Below are 12,704 nucleotides of genomic sequence, written 5' to 3' on the forward strand. Positions count from 1 at the left end.
AGAGCAGCTCTCACCTGGGCATTTGAGATGATTGGGAGGCTACACTCTGCTGGGATAGATATTTCTCCTTTTGGGGAAGAAATTTGCACTGAACCTGTCTGCCAGTATGTTTGCAATGTCTGTGGGTTCATGATTTTTTATCATTTTGGACTAATTCTGGCATATCTGGGAGTTTCACCCAGTTTGAAGAGGTAAGAATCTATGGTAGTTAATACCCACTTCCTCTATCCAGGAGGGACATGGGCACCACCTTGAGAGTGAATTTGCAGTCACCCATCCATTGAATTAGGTTGTGCTTGAAGAGGGTTGAGTTATGCACATTTAGTATGATCTCCTTAACACAGAAAAATCATGAAAACAAAATGGAAAGAAATGGTGAAAAACATTTAGATGGTAGTGGTCCTCTTAATTCAAAGTGGTATATATTCACAGTATGAAAGCAACACCAAGCAAATGTAATTCAATCATCAGATTAGGAAACCAGGGCAGTAGGTGCCAAATGGTCAGTAGGCATGATAGATATAAACTCAAATAACACATTTTATTTAGTACCTACCACAAATAATTTCTCTGACTCATGGGACATACATGAATCTCAGTGTAGATTTAGAGCAAGACTAAAATACTGACTAAAGTGAAATCACAAGAAGGCTAGAAGGAAAATGACACCTTTTTGCTGATAATAAAGAGATAAATAATAGAAGTAGCTTACCAAAAAGGTATAGAAAAAAGAAAAAGGGATATGGCTTGCTTGGGAAAACTGTGATAGCCTAAAATCAGTGCCAAAAGGTGAAATAAGACATCTAGTAAACGATAACTTAAGGATTAAGTACAAAAATGGAGTACAAGCTGTAGCAGTACCAACATTGCAACACAATATGCAATCATTTTAAAGTAAGTAATGGGAAATGACAAAGCAGCAAGGAGGCTGACTTGGTTAATAGGATACACAGAAAGAGGTGTGGCCTTTAGAAAAGTGAGCAATTGTAGTAGATGAGTGGTGAAGCTTCACCTACAATACTATGTACAGTTTTTTTATGTGCCATCCTTGTAAGGGTAATAGACAGGACAGTGAGACTTCAGAAGATCACAAAAAGTGCTCAAAAGGTTGCAGCAGAAGTCAAATAAAAGACGTTGTGAGGACTTTATAAAGGCAGTATTTAAGAAAGAAAGTGGATAAAGAGTATATTCAAAATACTTATATACCCCAAGGAATTCATACAGTCTAAAACCATATATAAAAAATATGTATGTATGATAATCAAAGGACAAAGTTAAAGGCGCAACTCATAAGATATAATGAATCATTTTGTTTACAGAATGGAAGCTGGATAATTAGAACACCATGCCTGAAAAACTGCAAAGTGTAAAAAAAAATATGCTGAAACTCAAGAAAGCATAAGAAAGAATTGAAGTGTGTTAAAGTGAGATTAAACTACTTAGTCTGATTTATTTTTGATATAAATATTTTTATATTAACCTGCATAAATTTCAATGCGTCATTGTTTCAGAGTTTGTTTCTTTCTTCATAGGACAGACCTAAGTCAATTACTGGTTAAGTAAGACACTCATTACCATACCTCTCAATTGTCCCTGATTTTGACTCAGATTTTAGCTCTGACCCTCTTAATCTCTTCTAAAACTGGTGACTTTTGGAAAAAAAAAAGTGTGGAATTACTCTTAATAAATAATGACAATAATTAGACTTATAAACTTTTAATTCAGAAAATGGATATTAAGTCACATTTTCTTATTCTGACAATGTCTCTACTTAATATGACTAATATTTTACAAGTGTCCCTGATTGTCCCAGATTATTTCTGGATTTGTCCCTCATTCTGTTGAGATTTGCCCCTGACTGGTTGAGAGCTATGCTCATTAGTCATGGAAATGGGCAGATTGTATGTGCCAAACAGTGATTATCTGCCATAAGAATCTGTTTCTGTGTCTAAGTTACATATGTGCATGTGTACTTAAAGATGTTTCTTTATACTCCTCAAATGAGTAGCAATTGCTTTTGAAAAGAAAATAAAGCATGCATGCATTTTAATGAAGTGCATTCATTCTGTAACTGCATTTTAGCATCTAACCTCAGATAAATGTTTTTTTCTAGTTCACTGCTAGTGCCAATATTGGAAGCAAATGCTAAAACAACTTTGCTTCACTGCACAAGCAAAATGCGTTACTTTGAAAAAAAAATATCAAAAACTATGTTTATATTCAGGTGCAGTTATATGGCACGATCTGTTGTTCTGCCTTTTAAAAGCAAACACCTGCTCTTTAAGGGTGATTTACAATTTGTCTCATAATGTGAGGTTCAGCAGCTGGGGACACATTTATCTAATTATGTTAGGTAACTGATTGCAAAATGTGAATGCCATTTCACAATGCAGCTTAATGACTAGTACACAGTGCTGTGAATTGAGGTAACAAGCAAATTTGTGTCATGTTCATCATTTAAGATATATTTTTTAGTTAACATTGTCAAGAAAACCAAATTAGATGACGTGCTATGAGATGAGAGCTGTACCCTGCTACTTACATAGAAGTCCTAAAACTTTGTAGCATACCTTGGTGTCCGTGTTAGCCTAATGACACAGATGAGACTCAGAACTGTTGACACACATCGCTGGTGAAGGTGAGTTTATTGGTGTACAGTGTCAATAGCTCAACAGGCAGCAATCTGACCTTTGGTGCTGGAATATTAGAATTCTATGGATTCTATTTTCACTCTTTGAGTGTTTAGATTAATTTTTTTTCTGGTACTGACACTGTAGTGCAACATAAGTGAGTTCTGCCCTCCTGAGTGAACTGTCCTTCAGATAATAATGTCTTTCAGCTTTTTCTGGTTAGGGGTTGCCACAGCGGATCACCAGTCCACTTATGATTGGCAGTGGCTTTTTACAGTGTTGAGTTGCCAGCCCAGCACTCAACCTTCAAAGAAGACACACCCACTCACATACGCACCTACTTGCATGTCTTTAAAGTTCCCTCGACCACGGGGAGGACATGCAGACTCTGCACAGAAGGTGCTTCAGCTGAGAACTGAACCAGAGAACCCCTTGCTGTGAGGCAACAATGCTAACCGATGCACCAGCGTGGCCATTTCCTTCAGATGAGACACTAAAATGAGATCCCACCTGCCTGAGGTGGTGGTAACTCATGTTGATGTAAAAGTTCACATACTAAAAAGAGTAATGAAAGTTTCCCAGTGCTCTGGCCAATTTTCCATTAGTTAATATGAATACCACTGTGGGTCTCCCCTGAAAAGAGGCTGATGGTCTATTGGGAGTAACACAGTCAACAAAGCATACATAAATAATACTAATAATAAATACATAATTGTAGATATTTAATTCTCCGAATTTGTGATTATGAATGGGGACAAGCAAAGTCATTGCCAGTAGTGCAACAAGTAACACAGTCACCTTTGGTACTGGGAGACCAGAGGGCTGTGGGTTCTATTCCCATTCCAGGTCATTAGAATATTGACACTGCAGTGAGCATTAGGGTGGTGCTGCATTCCTCAGTATGTCAGCCTTCAGATGAGAAATTAAACTGACGTCTTATCTGCTTGAGTTGGTGTAGCTTAGGTAGATGTAAAAGATCTCATGGCACCTGTGCATAAGAGTAGGGGCAGTTCCCCATTACGCTGGTCAAATTTCACCCAGTACTATAAATACCACCTCATGTTTTCCTGAAAAGAGTTCACTAACCTTATGAGAATAATCTGATCACAACAGATAAAAATAAATAAATAAAACACATAAAGACACTTCTTATGAATCAGCTTTGAAAGTGTAAGAGAGATAGTGCAGCACAGTGTAGACTGCAGTATGTAGGGCTATAGGCAATATACCTTTAAATATTAAGAGACTTCACTGATAGGCAATACATATCTTGAGCTCTTCCTCTTTCCAGAAGGTAGTCACAGTAAATACTCCATGGAAGCTTGATACATACTGAAGTTGTTTGTGTTTTTACTGAGCAGTGTATGCATTATCACTGCTATATAGACTCTTGTCACACATGAAACAAGAATAAGTTTTTGCCAAAATGTGCACTTAGTGATGATCCCCCCTTGAACTTGAACAGTCTTACAAAACTGACTTTGAAGCAGAGCAGTATCTAGAATTTGGCATTTTTCTACCATGATGTGACATAGTCTCAGAGCAACTAAAAACTCAAAGAGGCTTTGTTAGCCACTAACAGAACTTACACATATGGGAATGTGATACGAGACAGTTCAAGTGATGTTAATCAATGTATGTGTGTTTCATTTGTACCATGGATTACCATGCTATGGGTCTAACCTTTAGATAAGTGAGTACATGGATAATGTTCAAAGCAGTGCTAAAGAGAAACCTTATCAGGGAATACTTACCCGAGTTGTTGTGTCTTGATGGTTACCAAATATAACACAGGCATTAAGTATGTAATCAAACCCTTCAAATGGTTCTATATGCAAAGTGAACTCTCTAAAAAGCAAGCAGTCTACCCTCCCTGTAAAGATTTCTAGTGAGCCCATTTAGCATTTAAAGATATACACCCCTCTGTTATATGTTTCCCTTTCCCCATAATCATAAATTGCATATATATATATATATATATATATATATATATATATATATATATATATTATATCTATAAATATATCCACAAAAAGCAAAAATACACAGGAACATGTGAAAGGTGTGGTACAAGAAAACTGTGAACTGTGTAAACTACCGAACCAACACTGATGGGTAAAAACCTCTATTTATTAAACAAAATAGAAAGTAATAAAAAGTGAGTGCTTTCGCGACAACATAACACTATCGCTTCTTCAGACTAATAAACAAGTAGAAAGACATGAGTTTAAAAAGAATGCAAAACCAATCAGCTATCATATGCAAATCTGATGAAATAATTAAAAGGTACAAAATACAAGGAAAACAATACGAATAAAATCTAAGTTTAAAAACAACATTAATGTTTAAGCGGATGTGCTTTCAAGAAATATTTAAGGCTAGAAACACCATTTAAACCAGGCATTTTCTCTGCATTCAAGAGCAAGATCCATTTTTTTCAGCCCTTTCTGTTTTATTAGCTGTATCACCCCCTCTAATACTAACTTCCAAAACCTGGATTACAAAGAATTTAAAAGTGTGTTCTGAGCCATGTAAACCAATGTGTTGTGCTAAGACATTTGTATCTTTCTGGTTCCTGATATCCTTATAGTGTTCAAGAATCCTGTCCTTCAGTGGTTTTGCCTATGTAGAAGGCATGACAGACCTGGCAACTTGCAAAATAAACAATATTTGGAGTTCTGCAGTCAGCATAAAAATCATGTTCGATTTTAAAGTTAATGTGAGGATGAATGTAGGTTGAGCCCATAAGTATATACTTCCAGGCTGAACATGATCTACAGGAAAAAGTCCCATGCCTGGTAGACTGAAGCCCTTTGATACAGAGTTGTGGTTTATAGCACAAATGTTTCTTCAAGGACTTATTGTTTTTAAATGCAAAATGTGGTGTGCTGTCTATAGTCCCTTTCAATTCATCTATTGTGTGTGTAGGATATTCCAATTCTGTTTAATGACCTCACAATATTTATTGATGTCACTAGAGTAAGGTAGAGAGACTCTAAAAGTATCTCTCACAGCTACAGTTGCTTGTGGAGCATCAGGTGGAGTGTGGTTCCCAAAACAGGCTCTACATTTCCCTTCCCTTTCTTCCCATGCAGCATTAATTTGAGAATCAGTCTCTGCCTCTTTGTAGCCTCTATCTAAAAAGTCACGCTTGAGAGAGTCAAGTGCTAAAACCCAAATGAATGTTATCATTGTGCAAGCTCATTACTCTATAAATCTGCCCTTTTAAAGCATTCCGGGTGACATGGTTGGAATGCATGCTATTTCTGTGCAGGAAGTTGTTCTTCCCACTGGGTTTTTTGTAGACACTAGTATACATACTATTAAGGTCTCCTTCGTTGATCTTAAATCTAAGAACTCTACTTCTACAGCACAATATTTACGGGTAAATCTTAAGAAATCAGTAGTGCTATGCAAGTAGTTGATAAATTCATTCATCAGTTCTGACAAGCCAAGCCAAAGCAAAAACATATTGCCCACAAAATGTACGTACCAGGCTATGTTCTATTCATAAGTGTTGTTATGTAACAGACAGGATTTCTCCCATTGCACTAACACAAGGTTGGCATAGCTATTGGCACAGGCTGTGTCTATAGCCATGCCAGCCTTCTGTAAGAAGAACTCCTTCTTGAACACTAAAACATTATTCTCAAGTACAAGCTCAAGTAATGTATATGGCTCTACTTTGCTTAGTCGAAAGCCCATATACTCAAATGTTATTTTCGCAAGACAAAAATAACGAAAACTGAAATCCCGAACTGCGTAGTTTTTCCCAGGGCAAATAAACACTTGCCCAATGTGGGAAATATTGCTTTTTCCCCAATATAGTGTAATCCAGGAGTTGGTATATATAGTTGGGTGGGTGGAAGGTGAATTCCCCCATGTAGGCAGGTTACAGATATGATGGCATGTTTTCATGAAGTCTTGGGTACGTGTTTAATTGCCCTGGGAAAAATTCACAGTTTGGTTCATAGGTGTTTACTAGGCTAATGACCACAAGGGCCTTTTTAGGCATAGCCATGCATCCCAAATCTCGGACAAGTTCTGGTATCCTTGATAAATGTAAACAGGGACTTGGGAGATGAACTGTTTACAGGCTGTCTGTGTCCATTAGAGACTTAGGTGGTAAACCAGGGTTGAATTTCCTATTCCCCATCCAAATGTCTAAGTTGCACTTGAATTGGGTTATGGAGGAACTCTGCTTCATATGGATGGGGAGCCTGTTCCAGAGATGAAGTAGTCTGGGATACATACCTATCTCTCCAGCAGGTCCTATTTATATCATAGGCAATGTTTAAGTCATTTGAACAGGTAATTCTGGTGCTGTTTGTTTTGTGGATATACAGGAGGTCCATCAGAGTGGGATCTAGCAATGTCCTGTATTCCAGGCATAGATCTCCCCTCAAAAGCCTGAATGAGACAGAAGGCAGGGATAGGGTTTTGAGGCAGTCTGCAAAGGACATATTACTTACGCTCTGTGTTCTTTTAGTGAGGAACCTCTGTGGATGTTCCAGTTGTTGGATATGCCTGGTTAGGTACATACCAAAGGGAAAATTGCACTCAGTGATAGGTCTGATGAATGCCAAATACAGTGGAACAATGACTTCCTTGGACTTAGATGCCATGCCTTTGTTTATAAGTTGTGCAAGATAAAATGATTTCCTCACCACTGTAGACACTTGATGATCAAAGGTTAGATTTCTATGTGTGTCCATAAGTCCTTGACTACTGAGTCATCTCTAAGGGGTGTGTTGTCAATGTGATAGTTACCAGGGATGGATGACTTCCCAAAGGATACTATTATGCATTTCCTGGCACTTAGTTTTAGCCCATGGCTCTGACATCAGTTTTTTGTGTCAGCCCCTCATGGAGAACATCTGTGTCAGTATGAGATTCAATGACAGATTATATTTTTCAGAACCAGATAGGTTCCAATGAGTTGCTGTCTAGGAATTAAAACATATAGAAGGTGCCCCAAACATGGCTGATTATATATTAGTGTGTGGACAGTCACAAGAAGACCTTGACAAGAAACTAATATAGCTGATAGAAAGACAAAGATCGCTCAGCAGATCCTATTTCTATCACACACAAGGGTTGTCTTTAGAATGGGTAATACTGGTGCTGTTTGCTTTGCTAATATGCAGGAGGTCCATCAGGGTGGGGTCTGACAATGCCTTGTATGTCAGGCATAGATCTCCCTCAACAGCCTGTAGGTGGCAGAATACTGGGATAGCCCCTTGAGGTGGTCTGTATAGGACATTTTATTTACACCCTGTATTCTTTTAGTGAGGAACCTCTGTGGATGTTCCAATTTTTGGATATGCCTGGTTAGGTACATACAAAAGGGGGCATTGTACTCAATGATATGTTTGATGAATGCTGAATACAGTGGAACAATGACTTCCTTAGACCTAGATGTTATATCTTTGTTTGTAAAGTGCACAATATAGAATGATTTCCTCACCACTGTAGACACATGATTGTCAAAGGCTAGATTACTATATATATATATATATATATATATATATATATATATATATATATATATATATATATATATATATATGTGTGTGTGTGTGTGTGTGTGTCCCTGAGTCCCTGACTGCTGGGTCAGCTCTAAGGGGTGTGTTGTCAATATGATAGCTACAAGGGGTGGATGACTTCCTGAAGGATACTATTATGCACTTCTTGGCATTTAGTTTTAGTCCATGGCTTTGACACCAGTTATTTGCCTGGGTCAGCCCTTGCTGGAGAACATTTGTGTCAGTGTGGGATTCAATGATAGCTCCTATTTTGCAGTCATCTCCAAATGTAGTCAACCAAAGGCTATAGACATTGTCCTTGACTTCAGAGAAGTAAATGTCAAAAAGGACCAATCCCTGAGGCACTCCACTTGTGACTAAACTCTTTGCAGAGGCGGACTCCCCAATTCTAACTTCCTGAGTCCTGTCTATGAGACATCTGGCTTTCCAGCGGGTGACATACCTAACCTTTTGAGTTTGTCAACAATGTTTAAGTAGAGCATTGTGTCAAATGTCTTGACCAGTTCAAGTTAGGCAGTGTAAACCATTCTGCTCTCATTTATTGTTTTAGTCACCTTCTCAAAGAAGTCCACCAGGTTGAGTGTGCATGACTGGCATTTGACGAAACCAACTTGGGTTGGGTCCAGTGTCTGGAGGTTTCCTATGTCATTATTGATTATTTCCATGATATTTTTCGATGGCTTTGCATATGAGATTAGAGAGACATATGGGTCTGTAGTTTTCAGGGTCTGTAGATGGCCCATCATTGTGCTGACGGATGACTGTTGCTGTTTTTCATTTAAGAGGCCTGAAGCCTTTTGGAGTCTACAGTTATATAGCAATTCCAGAGTGCATGACAGATCATGTTTCATGCTATTTATAATGCATCCTCAAATACTGTCTGGTGCTAATGATGCAGTCTTGTTAGCCTTAGAGTATTAAGGACCTCTTACATAGTGATAGCAGAGGGGATTATATTTGATATTTCCTGAGGGAAGGTTGAGGAGGGAAGAGAAGGGTAAATCTGGAGCTGAATTTGTCAGCCAGTAGGTTTTCTATATCTTCTGGCTCAGTATAGGTGGCTCAGTTAACAATGTTCTCTGCACACAATTGTGTATTGCCTATTTAGGTTGCACACATAGCTAAAGAATATCTTGTAACTGTCCTTGGCCTGAGAGGCCAAATTTATCTCAGCTTTGTTTTTTGGTAGACTTTATTTGTCCTGAGTTGTTTGTTTAATTTGATGAGAGTGCTTTTATCCTGCTGAGTGATGCAGCTCCTAATTTTTGCCATGATTTTCTTCCTTCTGTTGTGCAGCCAACTGATGCTATGATTTTATCAGGGTGACTTGTTTTTTTGAGTTAGTTCTGCACTTCAAGCATGTTCTGCACTTTACGTTTTTTCCTTCCAGTCTCTTTAGAATGGGACTTAGTAAGCAATATTTTCATGAAAGCACAGTCATATGTTTGTCTTATATCAAAGACTGATAATGCAAAAATTCTCTAGTTTATTTATCCTTTGTTGACTGTATTAGTTCCACTAGGCCAGTGGCCACTTTTCAGTGGAGATCCGAGGTGGTATTTACTTACTAGCGGAAAGTTAGCCAAGACATAGGGAACTTCCCCTACTCTTTGAAGCTGCAAAGTGCCACCAGATATTTTCTACAGCAGCAGGAGGAGGCCTAAGGAAATCAGCACCATGGAGTAAGAGAGACAAAGACAAACTATGTACAGTTTGTAGGTGGAAAATGTGAATTTGTAGAAAACAAAATATTCATTATGGAGTATCAGAATGTAGACAAAGATTCCTGTGTGTTGAATGATACAAAATGAGTAGTGTTTAGCTATCTCAGTGGGAATGAAGTAAGTAAATCTGTTGTAGTAGTGCACATAACAGAAATGATGTCAGGAGGGCTTGCAGATTATGTTCAGTGGAAAATAATTGAAAAGGATGATCCAGGTGATAGTTCTGCTGTTTCAAGGGGTGAGATGGCAGATAACTTTTTTCAGAAGTGCTGAGGATGGTAACATGGAAAAGGAACCAAGTGATGTGGCAGCAGAGAATGCAACAGTTAAAATGTGTGCAGCCATGACTGATAATGAAAGAGGAAAGCAGCAACAATCTGAAAAGGAGTCTGGATTTGTGGCAGCAGCGAATGCAGTAATTAAAACATATGTAACAATGATAATAGATAAAAAGAAGAGAAGTAGCAAACTGTTTTTATTTATTTTATTTATTTATCTACTGATGTCTGATTAAGAGGAAACTCCAATTGGGTAGGAGTCCATTTTCAGTGGAGGTCTGGGTAGAAAAGCTCCAAAGTATTACAAAACATTTAAAAATAATAATTTTACAATTTTTACAATAATACAAAAACAAATAGTTTATAATTACCCCAAATTTGACATAATATGAACATGAAATATCCCATACCATTCCTGTGTCAGTATCACAAAAGAACACATAATCACTGTGGTTTCTAAAGCTAGAAACACAGCATCAGTGGACGCTGAAGGAATTCCAAGGTACCTATTAAATAGCTTGAAAGATGACCACTCAGACCCACTTGGATCTATATTTAACCACAGTCTCCAAAAAAGCCCTGTCCCTGTAGAGCGCAGGACAGCAACAGTCATCTCTTTGCACAGGGAGGGGGCCATAAATGGCCCAGGGAACTACAGAACCATAAATCTGACTAGCCCCATATGCAAGGTTATGGAAAGGATAATCTTGGACCTGATTAACAATGACATAGGAAATCTAAGGACTCTTGATCCAAACCAGTTTGGCTTCATCAAAGGCAGGTCCTGCCTGCTCAGTCTGGTGGACTTCTTTGAGAAGGTCACCAACACAGCTCTCAACTGTCCATATTTTTCCTTCATATTTTTGGTTTGTTTCTTATAAAATTTGTAGTTTTCTGGCAAATCATTAAGGACTGATGTGACTAACTTCTCATAAAAAAAAACACAAAAAAAAAACGAGGTATAGCCTACATGTTATATAAGGACTGATTAAAAGCCCTTTCACTGTATTCAGCTTCCTACTAGTTACTGAAAGGTGATCTATGTCTGACCTTCAAGGCTGTCTCTGACCCAGCCCTGATGGAAATGTTGCATATTCACAAGGATTTCCAACTCCAAGGATCTAAACCTGATCTCTTGACACAAACAGATCATGCTGAAGTGACAGATATGTGTCTCAGAGATTGCCCCTCCTCTAGAATAGGCTTCCTATTCATGTGAAGCAGAGCCCTTCCATGACCGTCTTCAAGCACAATGTGAACCACTGGCTGGGAAATTGCAAATTCACTCTTGGGTGGTGCCCACATCACTTACAGATGCAGTCTATAAAAATTATCACAACACCACTTGCTGACCTTTGTTTTCTTTCCCCAAGAGATAGAAAATTGGGTAAAATCTGGGTAAAACTGGCTAGGCTTGTAAGGGACCTTGAGCCGTTAGCCTAGTAATCTCCTATGAACCTATGAACCTATGAAAACATTGGTTAAGAATAGATACAAGTTATATGACAATGATTTAATAAAGAAATTTTAGTCAGTTTTGTGACACCCATGCACTGGCCCAGTAATCAAGGAGCCTCAATCCTCACCATTAGCAACAGTGAGGGGCGTGCACATTGGAAATTATTACAAGTACACACAGAGTAAAGTACAATTTCCCTTAATAGCACACAGACATCACAGTCAGTCTTGGGCTGGTTTCTCCCTTTCTCTCCAGATCCCCAATAAGACTCCCCAATGGCACAGCTATAGGGTTTAGATCCCAGCTGAGTAGTCAAGCCAAAACCTCCAGTATCCTCTCTGTCCAGCCAGTGTTTTGTGCCCCTGCCCAAGTAGCTGACACACACACACACACACACACACACACACACACACACACACACACACACACACACACACACACACACACACACTTTGAGATTTGGTTTACATACAAACACACAGACACTCCTGGGGAAGGCTGGCACAGGTTCTCCAGCTATGCCCCCTCCTGCCAGGCTATAAGGTAGTAATCACTGCCACCAACTACTCTTATCAGCTACTAATAAGGCCCTTCCTAAAGGGTGACCAATTTCACTGTGTAATATTACTGATATCCAGATAGGAAGTGTGACCCAGGGCTAAAGCTATTGGAGTGGCTTGGACAGTATCACCAAATACATGCAATGAATGTACTCTAAGAGATTAAATTATCCACTGTTGAAAGATTTAAAAATATCTAATAATAAATAATAAAAACACAAGACAATACTTATTACTTCAACCCACTGACGTTACAGAGTTCAAATATCACAGGAAAATGCTTTAAAATAATACTGTAGAATAGTCTGACATAAATATAGAAAACAGCTAGACTAATCTGGCTAAATTTCTATCTAACTCTACAGACCAAAGGCAGAGTGCTGGTGAGCTGATGTGTTTGGGTTGATACAAAATCCAAAATGCTTAATTCTCTCTCACTGATAACATTTTAAATTAATAACATAGTACTGCTGAGTCATTTCACAGTACATCATTCTTGACACTTCT

The sequence above is a fragment of the Protopterus annectens genome, chromosome 2.part1 (genome assembly GCF_019279795.1).
Source record: "Protopterus annectens isolate FY-2018-M chromosome 2.part1, PAN1.0, whole genome shotgun sequence".
Classification (NCBI taxonomy): Eukaryota; Metazoa; Chordata; order Ceratodontiformes; family Protopteridae; genus Protopterus; species Protopterus annectens.